Source organism: Triticum dicoccoides, chromosome 4B (assembly GCF_002162155.2).
Source record: "Triticum dicoccoides isolate Atlit2015 ecotype Zavitan chromosome 4B, WEW_v2.0, whole genome shotgun sequence".
Lineage (NCBI taxonomy): Eukaryota > Viridiplantae > Streptophyta > Magnoliopsida > Poales > Poaceae > Triticum > Triticum dicoccoides.
The window spans coordinates 604,032,048-604,054,363 of record NC_041387.1 but is presented as its reverse complement, the minus strand read 5'-3'; the positions used below and the strand labels follow the sequence as shown (position 1 = coordinate 604,054,363).

Sequence of the window (22,316 nt, the reverse complement as noted above, 5' to 3'; positions counted from 1 at the left end):
ACTTGTTTGGTTGCTAATATTAGTAACTCGAAAGAGGAGTTACAGAATAAACAGAGACTAATTGAGGGTGTAGTGACGATGTGTGTCGGAAGTGGTTCCAAGATTGATATGATCATCATCGCACACTCCCTATATTTTCGAGATTAGTGTTGAACCTAAATAAATGTTCTGTGTTTGCGTAGAGCATTAATATGATTAGATCATGTTTATTGCAATATGGTTATTCATTTAAAGACAGAGAATAATTGTTATTCTATTTACATGAATAAAACCTTCTATGGTCATACACCCAATGTTGATGGTTTATTGAATCTTGATTGTAGTAATACACATATTCATAATATTGATGCCAAAAGATGCAAAGTTGATAATGATAGTGCAACTTATTTGTGGCACTGCCGTTTGGGTCATATCGGTATAAAGCGCATGAAGAAACTCCATAAAGATGGACTTTTGGAATCACTTGATTATGAATAGTTTGATGTTTGTGAACCATGCCTTTTGGGCAAGATGACTAAAAACCCGTTCTTCGGAACAATGGAACGAGCTAGTGACTTATTGGAAATAATACATGCTGATGTATGCGGTCCAATGGGTGTTGACGCTCGTGGCGGGTATCGTTGTTTTCTGACCTTCACAAGATGATTTGAGCATATATGAGTATATCTACTTAATGAAACACAAGTCTAAAACATTTGAAAAGTTCAAAGAATTACAAAGTGAAGTGGAGAATCATCGTAACAAGAAAATAAAGTTTCTACAATCTGATCGTGGAGGAGAATATTTGAGTTACGAGTTTGGCCTTCATATAAAACAATATGGAATAGTTTCATAGTTCACACCACCTGGAACACCACAGTGTTATGGTGTGTCCGAACATCGTAACCGCACTTTATTGGATATTGTGCGATCTATGATGTCTCTTATCGGTTTACCACTATCGTTTTGGGGTTATGCATTAGAGACAGTTGCATTCACATTAAATAGGGCGCCATCGAAATCCGTTGAGACGACGCCTTATGAACTGTGGTTTGGCAAGAAACCAAAGTTGTCGTTTCTTAATAGTTTGGGGCTACGATGCTTATGTGAAAAGTTTCAACCTGATAAGCTCGAACCCAAATCGGAGAAGTGCGTCTTCATAGGATACCCAAAGGAAAATGTTGGGTACACCTTCTATCACAGATCCGAAGGCAAGATATTCATTGCTAAGAATGGATCCTTTCTAGAGAAGAAGTTTCTCTCGAAAGAAGTGAGTGGGAGGAAAGTAGAACTTGATGAGGAAATTGTACCTTCTCCCTTATTGGAAAGTAGTTCATCACATAAATCAGTTCCAGTGATTCCTACACCAATTAGTGAGGAAGTTAATGACGATGATCATGAAACTTCAGATCAAGTTGCTACCGAACCTCGTAGGTCTTCCAGAGTAAGATCCACACCAGAGTGGTACGGTAATCCTGTTCTAGAAGTCATGTTACTAGACCATAATGAACCTACAAACTATGAGGAAGCGATGATGAGCCCAGATTCCGTGAAATGGCTTGAGGCTATAAAATCTGAGATAGGATCCATGTATGAGAACAAAGTATGGACTTTGGTTGACTTGCTCGATGATCAGCAAGCCAAGTGAAATAAATGGATCTTCAAGAGGAAGACGGACACTGATAGTAGTGTTACTATCTACAAAGCTCGACTTGTTGCGAAAGGTTTTCGACAAGTTCAAGGTGTTGAATACGATGAGATTTTCTCACTCGTAACGATGCTTAAGTCTGTCCGAATCATGTTAGCAATTGCCACATTTTATGAAATCTGGCAAATGGATGTCAAAACTGCATTCCTTAAATGGATATTTCTTAAAGAAGTGTTGTATATGATATAACACTACTAGGAAATAGCTTATAGATAGACGCTTACTAGTAGCGAGCTTTATTAACCTACGCTACTACTAATTACTAGTAGCGCTCGCCAAAAAAACACACGCTATTAGTATTTATCTCTAGTAGAAAAAACATAGTAGTAGCGTAGGTTATAAAACAAACGCTACTACTAATAAATAGATAAAGCGCAGGTGAAAGACCCACGCTACTACTGAGTGTGTCCGCCACATCATCCACCCCCGTCCACTCCCACCCCATCAAACTCTCTCTCACGAAACCTAAAGAAAACTCTCTCACCAATCTCACCCCCACCCCTCGGTCGAGCTACTCTCCCCCACGATATCCTCGCCGCCGCCCATGCTGGCACGCTCGTTGTCGCTGCCATGGCCCACGCCGGCACGCTCGTCATCGCCGCCGTCGTCTCGGGATCTACCTCCTCATCGTCTTCCTCTCCCCTATGGTCGACCCCGAGCTCGACCCCTCCGCTGCCGACGACGGGCACGCCCTCCCCAACCGTGGATCCGGTGAGTTCAAGCACTTCATCAGGAGGCTTCTGGAGTTCAAGTTCTGGTATGCATGCTCCCACTGTCCCCAGATCTGCCCCCTCCCTCTCCCTCGTCATCTGCCCAAATATTCTTTTTTTAGATCAGAGTAGAAACTTTCTACTCAGAGAGCGCATTACATTCAGATATCATCAGAGGTCGTAAGCTATGAGGACATCTCAGATCATCTCTTGGTCGCATGTCATCCTGGTCAGGGCAGCCAAACCATGCGCCAAGACATTGCTCTGCCTCTTCACACATCGAACACTGCAGACAGCGAAAGCAGTCATTGCCTTCTTAATGTCCATAATTCGGCCATAGCATGGGGATCGAGTTGGGGCTTGAGCGGACAATTCTGTTGTGATATTTTTGTTATCCATCTCAAGAGCCACCTCTCCAGTGAAGTACTTGGCCATTGTCTGAAGGCCGATGAGGGAAGCTCGTGCTTCAGCCTCTTCCACGCTATGAGACAGAGGTAGCTTTTTGCATATTGACACCAACACTCGCCCTCTGTAATCTCGTGTGACCACACCTGCTGCACTATCCCCAGTCTCAGCTAAAAAAGGCAGCGTCAGTGTTTATTTTGACCACTCCTTGATCTGGTGGACTCCAGTTCTCCACTAGGGCCTCTACAATTTGCAAACAGTTCCCATCACTAGTACTTTCATTCTTCTTTCTGTCGGAGAAACAACCAGCTTCTGTAGCACACCTGAATTCCCAAGTGAATTGATGTTGGTAATTATGCAGTCAATGATATACTAAAATAGCATAATATCTACTCCCTCCGTTCCTAAATACTTGTCTTTCTAGGCATTTTAACAAGTGACTACATACGGAGCAAAATGAGTGAATCTACACTCTAAAATATGTCTACATACATCCGTATGTAGTCGTCATTTAAAATGTCTAGAAAGACAAATATTTAGGAACGGAGGGAGTAGTGGAGTTTGCAGTTAAGCACGACATAGGACAAAAAAATTCATATATGTAGTACCAGAAAATACCAATTAGAGGATAACATACTACCAGAATATTTTTCCTATGATCAAACCTGATAAGCTTGATAGAAAAATATATCTTGGCTCAATGGCTTGGTACAGAAGGGACAAACTTGAATGGGATTAATTTTCATAGGGCTAGTACAGGACTACAGGTCGACTAGTCTCTTCCATATGTGATTTTTCAGACCACATCCTATTCTTTGCTTGTTATATATAGTTTAGCACAAAAACACTACGCATGTAGCTGATCTAAAAAGCAACAACTTGGCAAGAATGTGGCAAAGGAAATAAATAATGTTTGATTTCAAGGTCGGGTACATAACATCACAAGATTGTTCAGGAACCAAAATCTAAGATTATGCATAGCTAGATATATGAATCAAAGGCTTAATCTACATATATAAGTTCACTGTATGACCACACTAGCCGCAATATTTCAGACCATCGTGAAACCTGAAGTAATTTTCTTCAGCTTAAAACTGATGTTAAATTGCAGAAGTACATTATACATTGTCAGTAAGCTCATGGATCTTAGCTGAAATCTCCCTGTCATCCCTTGCATCCTCCAGATCGCGATCCCAGCTGAAATCTCCCTGTCAATCATGACCTCCTAATTACTTATTTATTATTTATTATACTATCATTAATCAACTATACGGCCCCTGGTATCCCAAATCTTGTGAATGAACAAATGATCATCTTTTTTATGCTATCGTAAACCAACTGTAGCAGCATTCGGTGAGTCACACCTAGGCATGATAGTGCTTGACATATCGAGGGAACAAATTTGTGCGTCATTCGTCACAAAGCATCCAACTCCACATATTTGGCTTAGGTTGGTACCCTTTAAAGGTCAAAAATATGTCGGTTAATTAGTTTGTCCAAGAGTGGTGAAATTTTGTTCCATTCTACTTTAGCAACTTGGTGCCTTTGTTCTTCTGCGCTGCCTTACTGCCTGTTCATGGTTGGTCTACACAGCTTGGCATGCTTGCTTGCACATAATTCAAGTAACTCTAGGCACACCAAAATACAAATAATTCTGTCAGAAAAACTTTCATGTATAGTCACCAGGGAATAAGGAGCCAGCCTACACCCCTGTGTTCGGTTCTCTTCTCCCTACTGCTATTGTAATATAATCAATCAAATCATGCCACTAATGTCACTGTCTCTATAACTGCGGTCGAGTTACCTGAATAAACCTCCATACCATATTATCTTCTTACAATCGTCGGCACTCTGAATTTTTGTGCGTCGAATTTGGAGCAAACTTCTGAATTCATAGTGTAGGCCTTTTGAATTCAATTTTGTTGTTTCTTGCTTAGAGTAAATCATTGTTGTTGGTGCTGGGGAACATAGCAGAAATTCGAAATTTTCTACGCATCACCAAGATCAATCTATGGAGATTCTAGCAACAAGAGAGGGAGAGGATGAGCATCTTCATACCTTTGAAGATCGCTAAGCGGAAGCATTACTAGAACGCGCTCGGTGGAGTCGTTCACGAAGCGATTCAGATCACGGCCGAATCTGATCTAAGCACCGAACAACGGTTCCTCCGCGTTCAACACACGTGCAGCCCGGGGACGTCTCCTCCTTCTTTATCCAGTAAGGGGAGAGGAGAAGTTCAGGGAGAACTCCGACAGCACGACGGCATGGTGGTGGTGGAGCTCGTGGTATTCCTGCAGGGCTTCGCCAAGCACTATGGAGGAGGAGAAAGAGTTGGAGGAGGGACGGGCTGCGCCAGGGAAGAGGTCACGGCTGCCCTCCCACCTCCTCACTATATATAGGGGGAAGGGAAGAGGGGGAGGCGCCCTAGGGTTTCCCTAGGGGAGGGGCGGCGGCCACAGGGGAAACCCTAGATGGGTTTGGGCGCCCCCACCCCTAGGAAACTTGCTCCCCAAGCCGGGAGGGGTGGCTGCCCTAGGGGTGGCGCCCCCACCTCTCCAGGTTACGTGATATGGGGTGGGAGGGGCGCTCACCCCCTTAGGCCTTGTTCGGTTGCGTGTGAATCCGAGTGGATTGAAGGGGTTTGAGGGGGATTTAAACCTCTTCTAAGTCAAAATATGAACCAATCCCTGCCAATCCCCTCCAATCCTCTTGGGGAGAGGATTAACCGAACAAATCCTTAGTGGGCTGATGTGCCCCCTCCCCTTGGCCCATAAGGCCCCCCAACGCTTGCTGGGGCCTCCGAAACCCCTTTCGGACATGCTGGTCATCACCTGGTACCCCCGGAACAATTCCGGACTCCAATACCCTTCGTCCAATATATCGATCTTCACCTCCAGACCATTCTGGAAATCCTCGTCATGTTCGGGATCTCATCCGGGACTCCGAACAACCTTCGGTAACCACATACTATTTCCCATAACAACTCTAGCGTCACTGAACCTTAAGTGTGTAGACCCTACGGGTTCGGGAACCATGCAGACATGACTGAGACGTTCTCCGGTCAATAACCAACAGCGGGATCTGGACACCTATGTTGGTTCCCACATGTTCCACGATGATCTCATCGGATGAACCACGATGCCAAGGATTCAAGCAATCACGTATGCAATTCCCTTTGCCAATCGGTATGTTACTTGCCCGAGATTCGATCGTCGGTATCCCAATACCTCCTTCAATCTCGTTACCGTCAAGTCACTTTACTCGTTCCCTAATGCATGATCCCGTGACTAACTACTTAGTCACATTGAGCTCATTATGATGATGCATTACCGAGTGGGCCCAGAGATACCTCTCCGTCATACGGAGTGACAAATCCCAGTCTTGATTCGTGTCAACCCAACAAACACTTTCGGAGATACCTGTAGTGCACCTTTATAGTCAGCCAGTTACGTTGTGACGTTTGTACACCCAAAGCACTCCTACGGTATCAGGGAGTTACACAATCTCATGGTCTAAGGAAATGATACTTGACATTAGAAAAGCTTTAGCAAACGAACTACACGATCTTGTGATATGCTTAGGATTGGGTCTTGTCCATCACATCATTCTCCTAATGATGTGATCCCGTTATCAATGACATCCAATGTCCATGGTCAGGAAACCATGACCATCTGTTGATCAACGAGCTAGTCAACTAGACGCTCACTAGGGACATGTTGTGGTCTATGTATTCACACATGTATTGCGATTTTTGGTCAATACAATTATAGCATGAACAATAGACAATTATCATGAACAAGGAAATACAATAATAACCATTTTATTATTGCCTCTAGGGCATATTTCCAACAGTCTCCCACTTGCACTAGAGTCAATAATCTAGTTCACATCACTATGTGATTGTAATGAATCAACACCCATGGGGTTTGATCATCTCTCGCTTGTGAGAGAGGTTATTAATCAACGGATCTGAACCTTTCAGATCCATGTGTGCTTTGCAAATCTCTATGTCATCTCCTAGATGTAGCTACCACGCTTTATTTGGAGCTATCCCAAATAACTGTTCTACTATACGAATCCGGTTTACTACTCAGAATAATCCGGATTAGTGTCAAAGTTTGCATCGGTGTAACCCTTTACGACGAACTCTTTTACCACCTCCATAATCGAGAAAATTCCTTAGTCCACTAGTTACTAAGGATAAGTTTGACCGCTGTCCTGTGATATATTCCCGGATCACTCTTGTACCCCTTGACTGACTCATGGCAAGGCACACTTCAGGTGCGGTACACAGCATAGCATATTATAGAGCCTACGTCTGAAGCATAGGGGACGACCTTCGTCCTTTCTCTCTCTTCTGTCGTGGTCATGTCTTGAGTCTTACTCAATATTCACACCTTATAACACAGCCAAGAACTCCTTCTTTGCCGATCTATTTTGAACTCCTTCAAAATCTTGTCACGGTATGTATTTATTTGAAAGTGCTATTAAGCGTTTTTGATCTATCCTTATAGATCTTGATGCTCAATGTTCAAGTAGCTTAATCCAGGTTTTCCATTGAAAAACACTTTTCAAATATTGCTATATGATGTCCAGAAATTCTACATCATTTCTGATCAACAATATGTTAATAACATATACTCATCAGAAATTCTATAGTGCTCCCACTCACTTATTTGGAAATACAAGTTTCTCATAAACTTTGTATAAAGCCAAAATCTTTGATTATCTCATCAAAGCGTATATTCCAACTCCGAGATGCTTACTCCAGTCCTTACAAGGATTGCTGGAGCTTTGCATACTTGTTAGCATCTTTTAGGATTGACAAAACCATTTGGTTGTATCACATACAAACCTTTCCTCAAGAATATCATCGAGGAAACAATGTTTTGACATCCTATCTGCAAGATTTCATAAATCATGTAGTAACTGCTAATATAATTCCAACATACTCTTTAGCATCGCTACGAGTGAGAAAGTCTCATCGCAGTCAACTCCCTGAACTTGTCGGAAAACATCTTAACGACAAGTCGAGCTTTCTTAATGGTGACACTTACCATCATTGTCCGCCTTCCTTTTAAAATCCATTTGTACCCAACAGCCTTATGACCATTAAATAGTTCTGCCGAAGTCTACACTTTGTCTTCATACATGGATCCTCTCTCGGATTTTATGGCCTCGAGCCATTCGTTGGAATCCGGGCCCACCATGGCTTATCCATAGCTCGTATGTTCATTGTTGTCTAGCAACATGACCTCCAAGACAGGATTACCGTACCACTCCGAAGCAGTACGCGTCCTTGTCGACCTACGAGGTTCGGTAGTGACTTGATCCGAAGTTTCATGATCATTATCATCAGCTTCCACTTCAATTGGTGTAGGTGCCACAGGAACAACTTCATGTGCCCTGCTACACACTGGTTGAAGTGATGGTTCAATAACCTCATCAAGTCTCCACCATCCTCCCACTCAATTATTTTGAGAGAAACTTTTCCTCGAGAAAGGACCCACTTCTAGAAACAATCACTTTTGCTTCCGGGTCTGAATTAGGAGGTATACCCAACTGTTTTGGGTGTCCTATGAAGATGTATTTATCCGCTTTGTGTTCGAGCTTATCAGGATGAAACTTTTTTCACATAAGCGTCGCAGCCCCAAACTTTCAAGAAACGACAGCTTAGGTTTCTCTAAACCATAGTTCATACGCTGTCATCTAACCGGAATTACGTGGTGCCCTATTTGAAGTGAATGCGGTTGTCTCTAATGCCTAACCCATAAACGATAGTGGTAATTCGATAAGAGACATCATGGTATGCACCATATCCAATAGGGTGCAGCTATGATGTTCGGACACACCATCACACTATGGTGTTCCAGGCGGTATTTGTTGTGAAACAATTTCCACAATGTCTTAATTGTGTACCAAACTCGCAACTCGGATATTCATCTCTATGATCATATCATAGACATTTTATCCTATTGTCACGACGATCTTCAACTTCACTCTGAAATTACTTGAACCTTTCAATAATTCAGACTTGTGTTTCATCAAGTAAATATACTCAGTATCTACTTCAAGTCATCTATGAAGTAAGAACATAACGATATCAACTACGTGCCTCAGCATTAATTGGACTTCACACATCAAATGTATTACTTCCAACAAGTTGCTTTCTTGTTCCATCTTATTGAAAACGAGGCTTTTCAGTCATCTTGCCCTTGTGGTATGATTTGCATGTCTCAAGTGATTCAAAATCAAGTGAGTCCAAACGATCCATCTGCATGGAGTTTCTTCATGCGTACATACCAATAGACATGGTTCGCATGTCTCAAACTTTTCAGAAAACGAGTAAGTCCAAAGATCCATCAATATGGATCTTCTTCATGCGTTTTATACCAATATGACTCAAATGGCAGTGCCACAAGTAGGTGGTACTATCATTACTATCTTATATCTTTTGGCATGAACATGTGTATCACTATGATCGAGATTCAATAAACCATTCTTTTTAGGTGCAAGACCATTGAAGGTATTATTCAAATAAATAGAGTAACCATTATTCTCCTTAAATGAATAACTATATTGCGATAGACATAATCCAATCATGTCTATGCTCAACGCAAACACCAAATAACAATTATTTAGGTTTAACACCGATCCCGATGGTAGAGGGAGCGTGCGATGTTTGATCACATCAACCTTGGAAATACTTCTAACACATATCGTCACCTCGCCTTTAGCTAGTCTTCGTTTATTCCGTAGCCTTTTATTTCGAGTTACTAACACTTAGCAACAAAACCGGTATCTATTACCATGGTGCTACTAGGAGTACTAGTAAAGTACACATTAATATAATGTATATCCAATATACTTCTGTCGACCTTGCCAGCCTTCTCATCTACCAAGTATCTAGGGTAGTTCTACTTAAGTGACCGTTCCCCTCATTACAGAAGCACTTAGTCTCGGGTTTGGGTTCAACCTTGGGTTTCTTCACTAGAGCAGCAACTGATTTGTCATTTCATGAAGTATCCCTTCTTGCCCTTGCCCTTCTTGAAACTAGTGGTTTCACTAACCATCAACAATTGATGCTCCTTCTTGATTTCTACTTTCGCGTGTCAAACATTGCGAATAGCTCAAGGATCATCATATCTATCCCTGATATGTTATAGTTCATCATGAAGCTCTAGTAGCTTGGTGGCAGTGACTTTGGAGAAACATCACTATCTCATCCGGAAGACTAACTCCCACTCGATTCAAGTGATTGTAGTACTCAGACAATCTGAGCACATGCTAAACGATTGAGCTTTTCTCCCTTAGTTTGTAGGCTAAGAAACTCATCGGAGGTCTCATACCTCTTGACGTGGGCACTAGCCTGAAATCCCAATTTCAGCCCTTGGAACATCTCATATGTTCTGCGACGTTTTAAAAACGTCTTTAGCGCCACAATTCTAAACCATTTAACATTACTGAACTATCATGTAGTCATCAAAACGTGTATGTCAGATGTTCGCAACATCCACAGACGACGTTCGAGGTTCAGCACACCGAGCGGTGCATTAAGGACATAAGCCTTCTACGCAGCAATGAGGACAATCCTCAGTTTACAGACCTAGTCCGCATAATTTCTACTATCAACTTTCAACTATATTTTCTCTAGGAACATATCTAAAACAGTAGAACTAAAGCGCAAGTTACGACATAATTTGCAAAGACCTTTTGACTATGTTCATGATAATTAAGTTCATCTAATTGAATGAACTCCCAGTCAGATGGACATCCCTCTAGTCATCTAAGTGATACATGATCCGAGTCAACTAGGCCATGTCCGATCATCACGTGAGACGGACTAGTCATCATCGGTGAACATCTTCATGTTGATCGTATCTACTATATGACTCATGTTCGACCTTTCGGTATCTTGTGTTCCGAGGCCATGTCTGTACATGCTAGGCTCGTCAAGTCAACCTAAGTGTTTCCCATGTGTAAATCTGGCTTACACCCGTTGTATGTGAACGTTAGAATCTATCACACCCGATCATCACGTGGTGCTTCGAAACAACGAACTTTCGCAACGGTGCACAGTTAGGGGGAACACTTTCTTGAAATTTTAGTGAGGGATCATCTTATTTATGCTACCGTCGTTCTAAGCAAATAAGATGTAAACACGATAAACATCACATGCAAATCATAAAGTGACATGATATGGCCATTATCATCTTGCGCCTTTGATCTCCATCTTTGAAGCGTGGCATGATCACCTTCGTCACGGGCATGACACCATGATCTTCATCATCGTGTCTCCATGAAGTTGTCTCGCCAACTATTACTTCTACTACTATGGCTAACGGTTAGCAATAAAGTAAAGTAATTACATGGCGTTGTTCAATGACACGCAGGTCATACAATAAATTAAAGACAACCCCTATGGCTCCTGCCGGCTGTCATACTCATCGACATGCAAGTCGTGATTCCTATTACAAGAATATGATCAATCTCATACATCATATATATTTCATTTATCACATCATTCTTGGCCATATCACATCACACGGCATATGCTGCAAAAACAAGTTAGACGTCCTCTAATTGTTGTTGCAAGTTTTTACGTGGCTGCTATAGGTTTCTAGCAAGAACGTTTCTTACCTACGCCAAAACCACAATGTGATATGCCAATTGCTATTTACCCTTCATAAGGACCCTTTTCATCGAATCCGATCCGACTAAAGTGGGAGAGACTGGCACCCGCTAGCCACCTTATGCAACAAGTGCATGTCAATCGGTGGAACCTGTCTCACGTAAGTGTACGTGTAAGGTCGGTCCGGGCTGCTTCATCCCACAATACCGTAGAAACAAGATAGGACTAGTAACGTTAAGCATATTGAACAAAATCAGCGCCCACAACAACTTGTGTTCTACTCGTGCATAGAATCTACGCAATAGACCTAGCTCATGATGCCACTGTTGGGGAACGTAGCAGAAAATCGAAATTTTCTACGCATCACCAAGATCAATCTATGGAGATTCTAGCAACAAGAGAGGTAGAGGATGAGCATCTTCATACCTTTGAAGATCGCTAAGCGGAAGCGTTACTAGAACACGGTCGGTGGAGTCGTTCACGAAGTGATTCAGATCGCGGCCGAATCCGATCTAAGCACCGAACAACGGTGCCTCTGTGTTCAACACACGTGCATCCCGGGGACGTCTCCTCCTTCTTGATCCAGAAAGGGGAGAGGAGAAGTTCAGGGAGAACTCTGACAGCACGACGACATGGTGGTGGTGGAGCTCGTGGTATTCCTGCAGGGCTTCGCCAAGCACTACGGAGGAGGAGAAAGAGTTGGAGGAGGGAGGGGCTGCGCCAGGGAAGAGGTCACGGCTGCCCTCCCACCTCCTCACTATATATAGGGGGAAGGGAAGAGGGGGAGGCACCCTAGGGTTTCCCTAGGGGAGGGGCGGCGGCCACAGGGGAAACCCTAGATGGGTTTGGGCGCCCCCACCCCTAGGAAACTTGCCCCCAAAGCCGGGAGCGGTGGCTGCCCTAGGGGTGGCGCCCCCACCTCTCCAGGTTACGTGAGATCGGGTGGGAGGGGCGCTCAGCCCCTTAGTGGGCTGATGTGCCCCCTCCCCTTGGCCCATAAGGCCCCCCAGCGCTTGCCGAGGCCTCCGAAACCCCTTTCGGACATGCTGGTCATCACCTGGTACCCCCGGAACAATTCCGGACTCCAATACCCTTCGTCCAATATACCCATCTTCACCTCCGGACCATTCCGAAGCTCCTCGTCATGTCCGGGATCTCGTCCGAGACTCCGAACAACCTTCGGTAACCACATACTATTTCCCATAACAACTCTAGCGTCACCGAACCTTAAGTGTGTAGACCCTACGGGTTCGGGAACCATGCAGACATGACCGAGACGTTCTCCGGTCAATAACCAACAGCGGGATTTGGATACCCATGTTGGCTCCCACATGTTCCACGATGATCTCATCGGATGAACCACGATGTCAAGGATTCAAGCAATCCCGTATGCAAGTCCCTTTGTTAATCGGTATGTTACTTGCCCGAGATTCGATCGTCGGTATCCCAATACCTCGTTCAATCTTGTTACCGGCAAGTCACTTTACTTGTTCCGTAATGCATGATCCTGTGACTAACTACTTAGTCACATTGAGCTCATTATGATGATGCATTACCGAGTGGGCCCAGAGATACCTCTCCGTCATACGGAGTGACAAATCCCAGTCTCGATCCGTGTCAACCCAACAGATACTTTTGGGGATACCTGTAGTATACCTTTATAGTCACCCAGTTACGTTGTGACGTTTGGTACACCCAAAGCACTCCTACGGTATCCGGGAGTTACACGATCTCATGGTCTAAGGAAATGATACTTGACATTGGAAAAGCTCTAGCAAACGAACTACACGATCTTGTGCTATGCTTAGGATTGGGTCTTGTCCATCACATCATTCTCCTAATGAGGTGATCCCGTTATCAATGACATCCAATGTCCATGGTCAGGAAACCATGACCATATGTTGATCAACGAGCTAGTCAACTAGAGGCTCACTAGGGACATGTTGTGGTCTATGTATTCACACATGTATTGCGGTTTCCGGTCAATACAATTATAGCATGAACAATAAACAATTATCATGAACAAGGAAATACAATAATAACCATTTTATTATTGCCTCTAGGGTATATTTCCAACAGTTGGGTAGTAAATCTCCATGGTTAATATAAATTATGCAAAGCAATGTTTACTTTGAGTGTAACTCTATTACCATTTTTATTATTCAATGTACATCGATGGTGCTGCTGGACTTGTGCTAGTCAAAGGGGAGAAAGCTAAGAACACTGGCCTTTAAGTTCTTGCAAGGATCAGAGGGTATGCTGATGCTGCTCAGGTAAATCTTACATGCCTCGTCGTTAATTATTGTTGGTGAAACAAATGTCATTTGAGAAATCTCGGTCCATTGTTCTTGGTAACGAAGACTTTTACCAATATTATCCTTTCCCGTGCCTTGAAACTATCAACCTGGCCCAAAAGAATGATCATTTTCTATAGGATTCATGGTTATTTTTCTTGTTACTATGCATTACTATTGATTCATGTGCATGTGCTAAAAAGAAAGAAAATACCCTACTTGATTTGGATGCGGACGCTAACTAACAAGTTTACTTTTTGACATGGGCGCAGGGGTGATCAACGTGGACTACTGCGGCCTGGTGGGCGTCGTGCTATTCAACCACTCGGAGGCAAACTTCATCGTGAAGCCCGGCAACCGCGCCACACAGATGATCGTCCAAGTCATTGCAATGCCGGAGGTCGCTGACGTAGAGGACCTCGATGCCACCGTTCGGCGGGAGGGGTGCTTGGATCCACTGACGTTTGAACTCCGAGCCTTGGTAGATACTTCTAGAGAAGTGGTCTAGTTGTTTGCATCTGATGTTAAATGGGATCTCGAGATCTCGAGTTGAGATGTTCAATGTTGTATCCATGAATGCTGCAAGTGCTAAGATGGTTCTGTGAACTTAGTTTATTTGCACTGGACATGTCTTGATTACCATCCATGAATACTGCATCTGACTTTTTTTTAGTTTCTAGTTAGTTAGCTGTAGCATGGGTGAAGAATGTGGTGCTAGTAGTACTTGGCTAGTAGTAGCGTAGGTGTAAATGGGGCGCTACGAGCAATTAGATAGTAGTAGCGTAGGTCTGGAATAGTGTAGCATGGTGATACTGCGCTACTACTAACTTTTTTAGTTGTAGCGTGGGGTAAAAAACGCGCTACTGCTAAAAGTTAGCTGTAGCGTCGTAGCAGTAGCGCGGGAACCCATGCTACTGGTATGCAAAAAACCAACGCTACTGGTAGTGTTTTTCCTAGTAGTGTAACCAGAAGGTTTTGTCAATCCTAAAGGTGCTAACAAAATGTGCAAACTCCAGCGATCCATCAATGGACTGGTGCAAGCATCCCGGAGTTAGAATATACGCTTTGATGAGTTGATGAAAGCATATGGTTTTATATAGACTTTTGGAAAGGCATGTATTTACAGGAAAGTGAGTGGGAGCACTACAACCTTTATGATAAGTATATGTGAATGACATATTGTTGATCTAAAATGACGTAGAATTTTCTGGAAAGCATAAAGGAGTTTTTTGAAAGGAGTTTTTCAAAGAAAGACCTCGGTAAAGCTGCTTACACATTAAGCATCAAGATCTATAGCGATAGATCAAGACGCTTGATAAGATTTTTCAATGAGTACATACCTTGATAAGATTTGAAGTAGTTCAAAATGGAACAGTCAAAAAGGAGTTCTTGCCTATGTTGCAAGGTGTGAAGTTGAGTAAGACTCAAAAACCGACCATGGCAGAAAATAGAAAGAGAATGAAAAGTAATTCCCTATGCCTCAGTCATAGGTTCTATAAAGTATGTTGTGTTGTGTACCAGTCCTATTGTGTACCTTGTCATAAGTTTGGCAAGGGGTACAATAGTGATCTAAGAGTAGATCAATGGACATCGGTCAGAATTATCCTTAGTGAGGACTAAGGAAATATTTCTCGATTATGGAAGTGATAAAAGAGCTCATCATAAAGAGTTACGTCGATGCAAGCTTTTACACCGATCAAGATGAATCTAAATCTCAATCTGGATACATATTGAAAGTGGGAGCAATAAGCTAGAGTAGCTCCATGCAGAGCATTGTTAGACATAGAATATGTGCAAAATACATACGACTCTGAATCTTGACAGACCCGTTAACTAAACTTCTCTCACGAGCAAAACATGATCACACCTTAGTACTCTTTGGGTGTTAATCACAAAGTGATGTGAACTAGATTATTGACTCTAGTAAAGCCTTTGGGTGTTGGTCACATGACGATGTGAGCTATGGGTGTTAATCACATACAGATATGAATATTTGTGTTACATCACATGGTGATGTGAACTAGATTATTGACTCTAGTGCAAGTGGGAGACTGAAGGAAATATGCCCTAGAGGCAATAATAAAGTTATTATATATTTCCTTATTTCATGATAAATGTTTATTCACTACATGAAATATGTCAACTAGTGACCTTCTGTTAGTGACGCTGGAAGAATTGGTCATAGATCTATGACCATTTGAGACCAATTGGTCAAAAGCTATTCGGGGGGCTCCAAACCCTAAACCATTGCGACCATTTTGGTCAGAAAGGTCATAATTTCCTTACACGAAATGGTCATAAAGCAAACAGTGCTGGTCTGCTGCCTTATTTCTAGTTGTTAACGACCAATATAGATGGTCATAGCCTTGTAGATTGTGGTGGGTTGTGATGACTAGGCGCCATCTCATCAGTTTTGCCTATGTGTCATGTCCATGTGTCAATTTTTGCCCTAGGTTGTGAAGCAACCTATATTTCTATTATTCCAAAAATTCCCAAAAAATTCTCATAAATCGTTTGGATCATACCTTCATCAAATATGTCAAAAACATTCCTTGCCTAGTTCAAAAATAACTCAACAATATTCATTTTCCTATTCTATTCAGAGAAGCACTTTGTGAAGGAAGTGTTATTTATATATTCTTGATTTCCCTAAAAATTTGTGAAGACATTATTCTTAGTATATGATCATCCTCAGCCAAAACTCACGCCCATTGGCCATGTGCATTTCCCGTACCGCTAATCAAACACTTGGCTGCTAATTCATGTTTGAGCATAGTTCGGTCTCCTCATGAGAATCTTATGTTATAATTTTCTTCCTAGAACCTACCTGGGGAGTGCCCAACCCACTAGACATGCCTAGGCCTCCCAAAATGCATGGCAACGCCACGGTCACGTGGTGACCATGTGGCGGGCATGCGTGCTTATGCGCTCTATAGTTGGGGCCCTCGGCCACCGTCCAAACCTCGATGTATCACCATCAAACCATGTATTTCTAATTAAATAGATACTTATTTACCTAGAAATGATTTTGGAAAAAATAAAGAGCAAACTATGAGGCAGCTGCAGTTCAAATTTGACCCGCTTCCAACTGAATCGACGGGAATTTGTCTTTTTCACCAGAGGTGGATCAAAACTTTTGACACCCAACCATTTTGTCAATTGTGCATTAAATATGGCCTAGTATTTTATAAAATTGATTAGGTCCAATTTTGCAACAAATATATGGTAGGTCCTTCACACAAAAAAACTCATTTCGGGCACTCGGAAAATGGAAAATGTATTTTCCGTCAAAAGAAAATGAAAACTCCCTTAGGCAACATTGTTTGGAATTCCAAGATGCACCCTTGTGCACAATATGATATCATTTGAACAAACTATGCCATGAATGTGGCCATAAGATTGGTCATTTGGCTTGAAAGCCATAAGCCATGAATCTTCACACATGATAGCGCATTTCTGAGAACACTTTTTTTAAAATAATTACCGTATTACAAGTATTTATTTTTCCTGGAAACTTGGTCACATATAATGACACAATGCGAAGGTTTTCCAATTTTTTGTTTTTTTTTGAATTTTTTATGCCTGTTTCAAAATGCGGTCAAAACGGCGGGCTTGACCGTTCCTAGCTAGTGGTTGAATATTGGAATTTTTTTGGTTTTTCTCTGATTAAATAGATACTTATTTACCTAGAAATGATCTTTGTAAAATATAAAGAGCAAACTATGAGGCAGCTGTAGTTCAAATTTGACCCGCTTCCAACTAAATCGACAGGAATTTGTCTTTTTCACCAGAGGTGGATCAAAACTTTTGACACCCAACCATTTTGTCAATTGTGCATTAAATATGGCCTAGTGTTTTATAAAATTGATTTGGTCCAATTTTGCAACAAATATATGGTAGGTCCTTCATAAAAAAACTCATTTCGGGCACTCAGAAAATGGAAAATGAATTTTCGGTGCAAAGAAAATGAAAACTTCCTTAGGCAACATTGTTTGCCATTCCAAGATGCACCCTTGTGCACAATATGAGATCATTTGGACAAACTATGCCATGAATGTGGCCATAAGATTGATCATTTGGCTTGAAAGCCATGAATTTTCACGCATGATAGCTCATTTCTGAGAACACTTTTTTAAAATAATTTTCGTATGATAAGTTTATTATTTTTCCTGGAAACTTGGTCACATATAATGACACAATGCGAAGGTTTCCAATTTTTTGATTTTTGAATTTTTTATGCCCGTTTCAAAATGTCGTCAAAACGGTGGGCTTGACCGTTCCTAGCAAGTGGTTGAATCTTGGAAAACTTTTGATGTTTCTCTGATTAAATAGGTACTTATGTAACTAGAAATGATTTTTGGAAAAAATAAAGAGCAAACTATGAGGCAGCTGCAGTTCAAATTTGACCCGCTTCCAACTGAATCGGCGGAAATTTGTCTTTTTCACCAGAGGTGGATAAAAACTTTTTACACCAAACCATTTGGTCAATTGTGCACTAAATATGGCCTAGTATTTTAGGAAAATTATTTGGTACAATTTTGCAATAATTATTTGGTAGGTCCTTCACAAAAAAACCTCATTTGGGGCACTCGAAAAATGGAAAATGGCTCTTTTGTGCAATGAAAGTGAAAACTCCCTTAGGCAACATTGTTTGGAATTCCAAGATGCACCCTTGTGCATAATATGAGATCATTTGAACAAACTATGCCATGAATGTGGCCATAAGATTGATCATTTGGCTTGAAAGCCATGAATCTTCACGCATGATAGCTCATTTCTGAGAACACTTTTTAAAAATAATTTCCGTATTACAAGTTTATTATTTTTCCTGGAAACTTGGTCACAAGTAATGACACAATGCGAAGTTTTTCCACTTTTTTGATTTTTTTGAATTTTTTATGCCCGTTTCAAAATGCGGTCAAAACGGCGGGCTTGACCGTTCCTAGCTAGTGGTTGAATCTTGGAAAACTTTTGATGTTTCTTTGATTAAATAGATACTTATGTACCTAGAAATGATTTTTGGAAAAAATAAAGAGCAAACTATGAGGCAGCTGCAGTTCAAATTTGACCTGCTTCCTTCTGAATCGGCGGGAATTTGTCTTTTTCATTAGAGGTGGATAAAAGCTTTTCACACCCAACCATTTGATCAACTGTGCATTAAATATGGCCTAGTATTTTAGAAAATTGATTTGGTACAATTTTGCAACAAATATTTGGTAGGTCCTTCACAAAAAAACTCATTTTGTCACTCGAAAAATGGAAAATGATTTTTTTCCTAAAAACTCATTCTCATAACACTTTTTAAAGATATTTGTCTTGTGATTCGAAGTTTGTTAGTTTTTCTAAAAATTAGGTCACCTTTGCTGACACAATGAGAAAGTTTTTATTTTTTTGAATTTCTCATATCATAAAACTGTTTATATGATTCAACACGTTATTTTTAGTCGATTACGACCAATTTAAATGGTCATAACGTGTACTGGATTCTGATTGGTCCATGGGCATGTCACGCGGATCGTGCCTCCAACACCGTCGGATGCTCCCGGATCCGACGGCAGCCCTTTCTCCCTCACCCCCTCTCACCTGGCCCACAGCCCCGCACCCTCACCCTCTCACCCGGCCCACAGCCCCGCACACGAATGCTAGCACTCTCCCTGACCCTCTCCCTTGCAGCCGTCTCCCCGCTCCAGATCCAGATCCGCCACCCACCTCCCTCTCCCCTCACCGCCGCACCACCCATCATTGGCTTGTGAGATCCCCTTTGGTCGCGACGACGGGGATGGACGCGGCGACGACCACTACCGACCTGCTCTCCGCGCTGGCGCCCTCCTGGAGGGCAGCGGTGGTGCTGGCCTCCTACCTCGCGTACCTTGCCACCGCCGGCACCCTCCTCCCCGGCAAGCTCGTCGCCGTCCTCCCCGACTCCTCCCGTCTCCACTACCATTGCAATGGTGCCCCTCATCTCTCTCTCTCTATCTCTGAGCCGCAAAGCGTTTCTCTTCTTCCGCCGTCTTTCTGTCTGCTCAGCCGACTCTAACCGGCGCGCGCACGCATGTGCAGGTCTGCTCTCGCTGCCGCTGCTCCTGGGGCTCTCTGCGCTCGGCGTCTACATGGGCTGGATGACTCCCACGGTGAGATCCACGGTGGGGTTTCTTGCCTCCGCCCTCCCGCCCCACAGTCGGCCCCGTACGCCATGTCGAAGCAAGATTTGTCTGCTTGCTCCCCACCGATCAACTCGAGATCGATCCCGTCGTTGTTTGTCACCGACCGATTTGGTCCTCCGGAGTCCTGACGTCTCTTCCGGTTTCGGGGCTGTTTTGCAGGAGGGAAGGCCAAGCCGCTCAAGCAGGCCAAAGTCGCTGAGAAGGACTACGACGAGGTATGTTTCGTTCTCCCTTTGCTTGCGCTCCCGATTCGTCGCCCGGATCAGTGATCTGCCCCTGTAGTTCTAGGTTTGGGGATGTTTGGGTTGCTCTCGTGTAGATCGGTCCGTGCTTGGTTGGTAGTTGCACATGATTCGTTAGGGGGATATGAATTTGGCGGGTTGCTATGCTTATGCGCCTGTTCTGCTTCACTGGAATCTTGTCACAATTAAGGGTTTGTGAATGTTGTCTTTGGTGACTGCAAGCGATTCGCTTATACTTGATCGGAAGGGGAGTTTGTCGAATTGGTACGAGTTATGCTGATTATGCTGGATGAGATTGTCACCTTGATGCTAAATCTATGATGTTCTAAATTTTGGAGCGGTAGTGTGTGCAAAGGAGTGAGCAATGTTATGCATCGGCGTCTGTTCCTTCATGGTTAGACTTGGGAGTTTGCATTTGCTAACATTTCTATATAAGCAAGGTTGCCTTCTGTTCTTGTTTGCTAACATAATACATATTCATGGATTGTCAAAAGTGAATATTTTAAGTAGAACTTACTGCAAAACCTGGGTGCATTGGCATGTTCCTTTCTTTATGCCATTCATGTAATCTGTTTGCTTGGCGTCTACATGGGCTGGATGACTCCCACGATGCTCATTACCTTCTTGTTGTTCTAGTTGCTTACAGAATCTTTGCTCTACTCCTTGCAACTTAAATTCTTGCTTGCTCTAATGTACAGTATGTTTGCTTGCAAGAAGTAGTACACCAAAATTGTACAGTTTGGTTGCAAGCAAGCAAACTGAACTGAATTTTCTTCCTTGCAAACTGAACTTAATTTGTACTTCTTCCATATTTCGAAATGAGAAATCTTATTGTCAACTCCTATGCTGGTAGGTCACTGTTGGAACTGGTTCATTTGGGGTTGTATTTAAGGTAAACTTCTGACCTTGGGGTTGTATAAACTGGTCTATGGTGAAACTGTACATTGATTTAAACTTGATTGAATTTGAATTCGATGTTGAATGCCATTTTTTGCATAGTGTAAACTACAAGCAGTTTGCCATGAAATTCTATTTATTTTTCACTTTTAAGAAACAATCACTGACCAGCAACAGTAATATTTATGCAAAATTATGCAAAGTTCACTGAAATTTTGAGCATCTACAGTTTACTGAAATTTGTGTGACTTGTCCATGATTATGCAGCAAATTAAACTTGTGTTTACTTAAACTTGTCCATGATCATGCGGCAACTTAAACTTGTGTTTACTAAAATGGATGCTTTTGATTCCCATTCAACAATATAGTGACAAGTGAAAGTCTACAGAAACACCATTGCCTGGAATTATACATATTGCTTGTGAGTTCTATTTGTGGCCTAGTCAAGAAAAAACATGATTTATTGGTCTCTTTTTATCGTCAAATATTAGAAACTTAAGAAAGTAAATTGAGATGAGCTGATATCTATTAGGCACATATTGTTTGTGGACATGCATGGTGCTGCTGAAGCCACACATTTCACTATGCAAGTCTGTTGTTTTATTTGCCCTTTCTAGTACTTTCCTGCTTACATTACTGTTGCCATTGCATTTGTTTGGTTCTGACCAGTAGCAGTACAGTAATGCTGGAAGTCTTTGTGTTCACTCTTTTATAGGAGCGCCAGGACAAATTTGAAGTGCAAAGCTATGAAGCCAAGTGCAAAGCCGTGATGCCAGAGATTTGGTTTTCTGTTTGACTGTAATAGGCTGTAGAGATTGTGACATTGTAACAGATTTAGTGTTATTTGATAAATTATGTTTGTTTTGTTTTGTTTGAAATAGTGATTTAAAAATTTATCAAATGGAAACCTGATTAGTGGGATCCACTTACCAAAATAATCTGAGCGATGTTGAAATATCTGATGTGTGGGACCAATATATGAGATTATGATTTTTTTGAGCACTATGTATGAGATTATGAAATGTGGGGCTTGTCTGACTAGTGGGCCCGGCTCCAACATATATGGCTGGTAATATTTGAAGTACTTTGTGTGTTTTCTGTGTGCCAATTTAAATATTGTGTATTTATTTACGTTAAATTGGAAAATGAAGAATGTGACCCTGACAAAAAAAAGAAAAAAAGAAATTGTTGAGACAAAAAGGCCATGGGCCAAAAACAAAAAGGCTGCAATGTTGGGCTTGGTCCATGAAGCTGACAAAAAATTCATAGGAAAAAATATAAATGG

The 22,316-nt window shown here is 42.1% G+C and overlaps 1 long non-coding RNA gene across 1 annotated transcript; it reads left to right on the top strand.

The window, feature by feature from the left end:
- The first annotated feature begins 2,299 nt into the window (after positions 1-2,299).
- Positions 2,300-14,354, top strand: LOC119293994. The gene is made up of 3 exons (XR_005143286.1): positions 2,300-2,444; positions 13,634-13,707; positions 14,001-14,354. It is a non-coding gene; the product is annotated as an uncharacterized LOC119293994 (long non-coding RNA).
- The last annotated feature ends 7,962 nt before the right edge of the window (positions 14,355-22,316 follow it).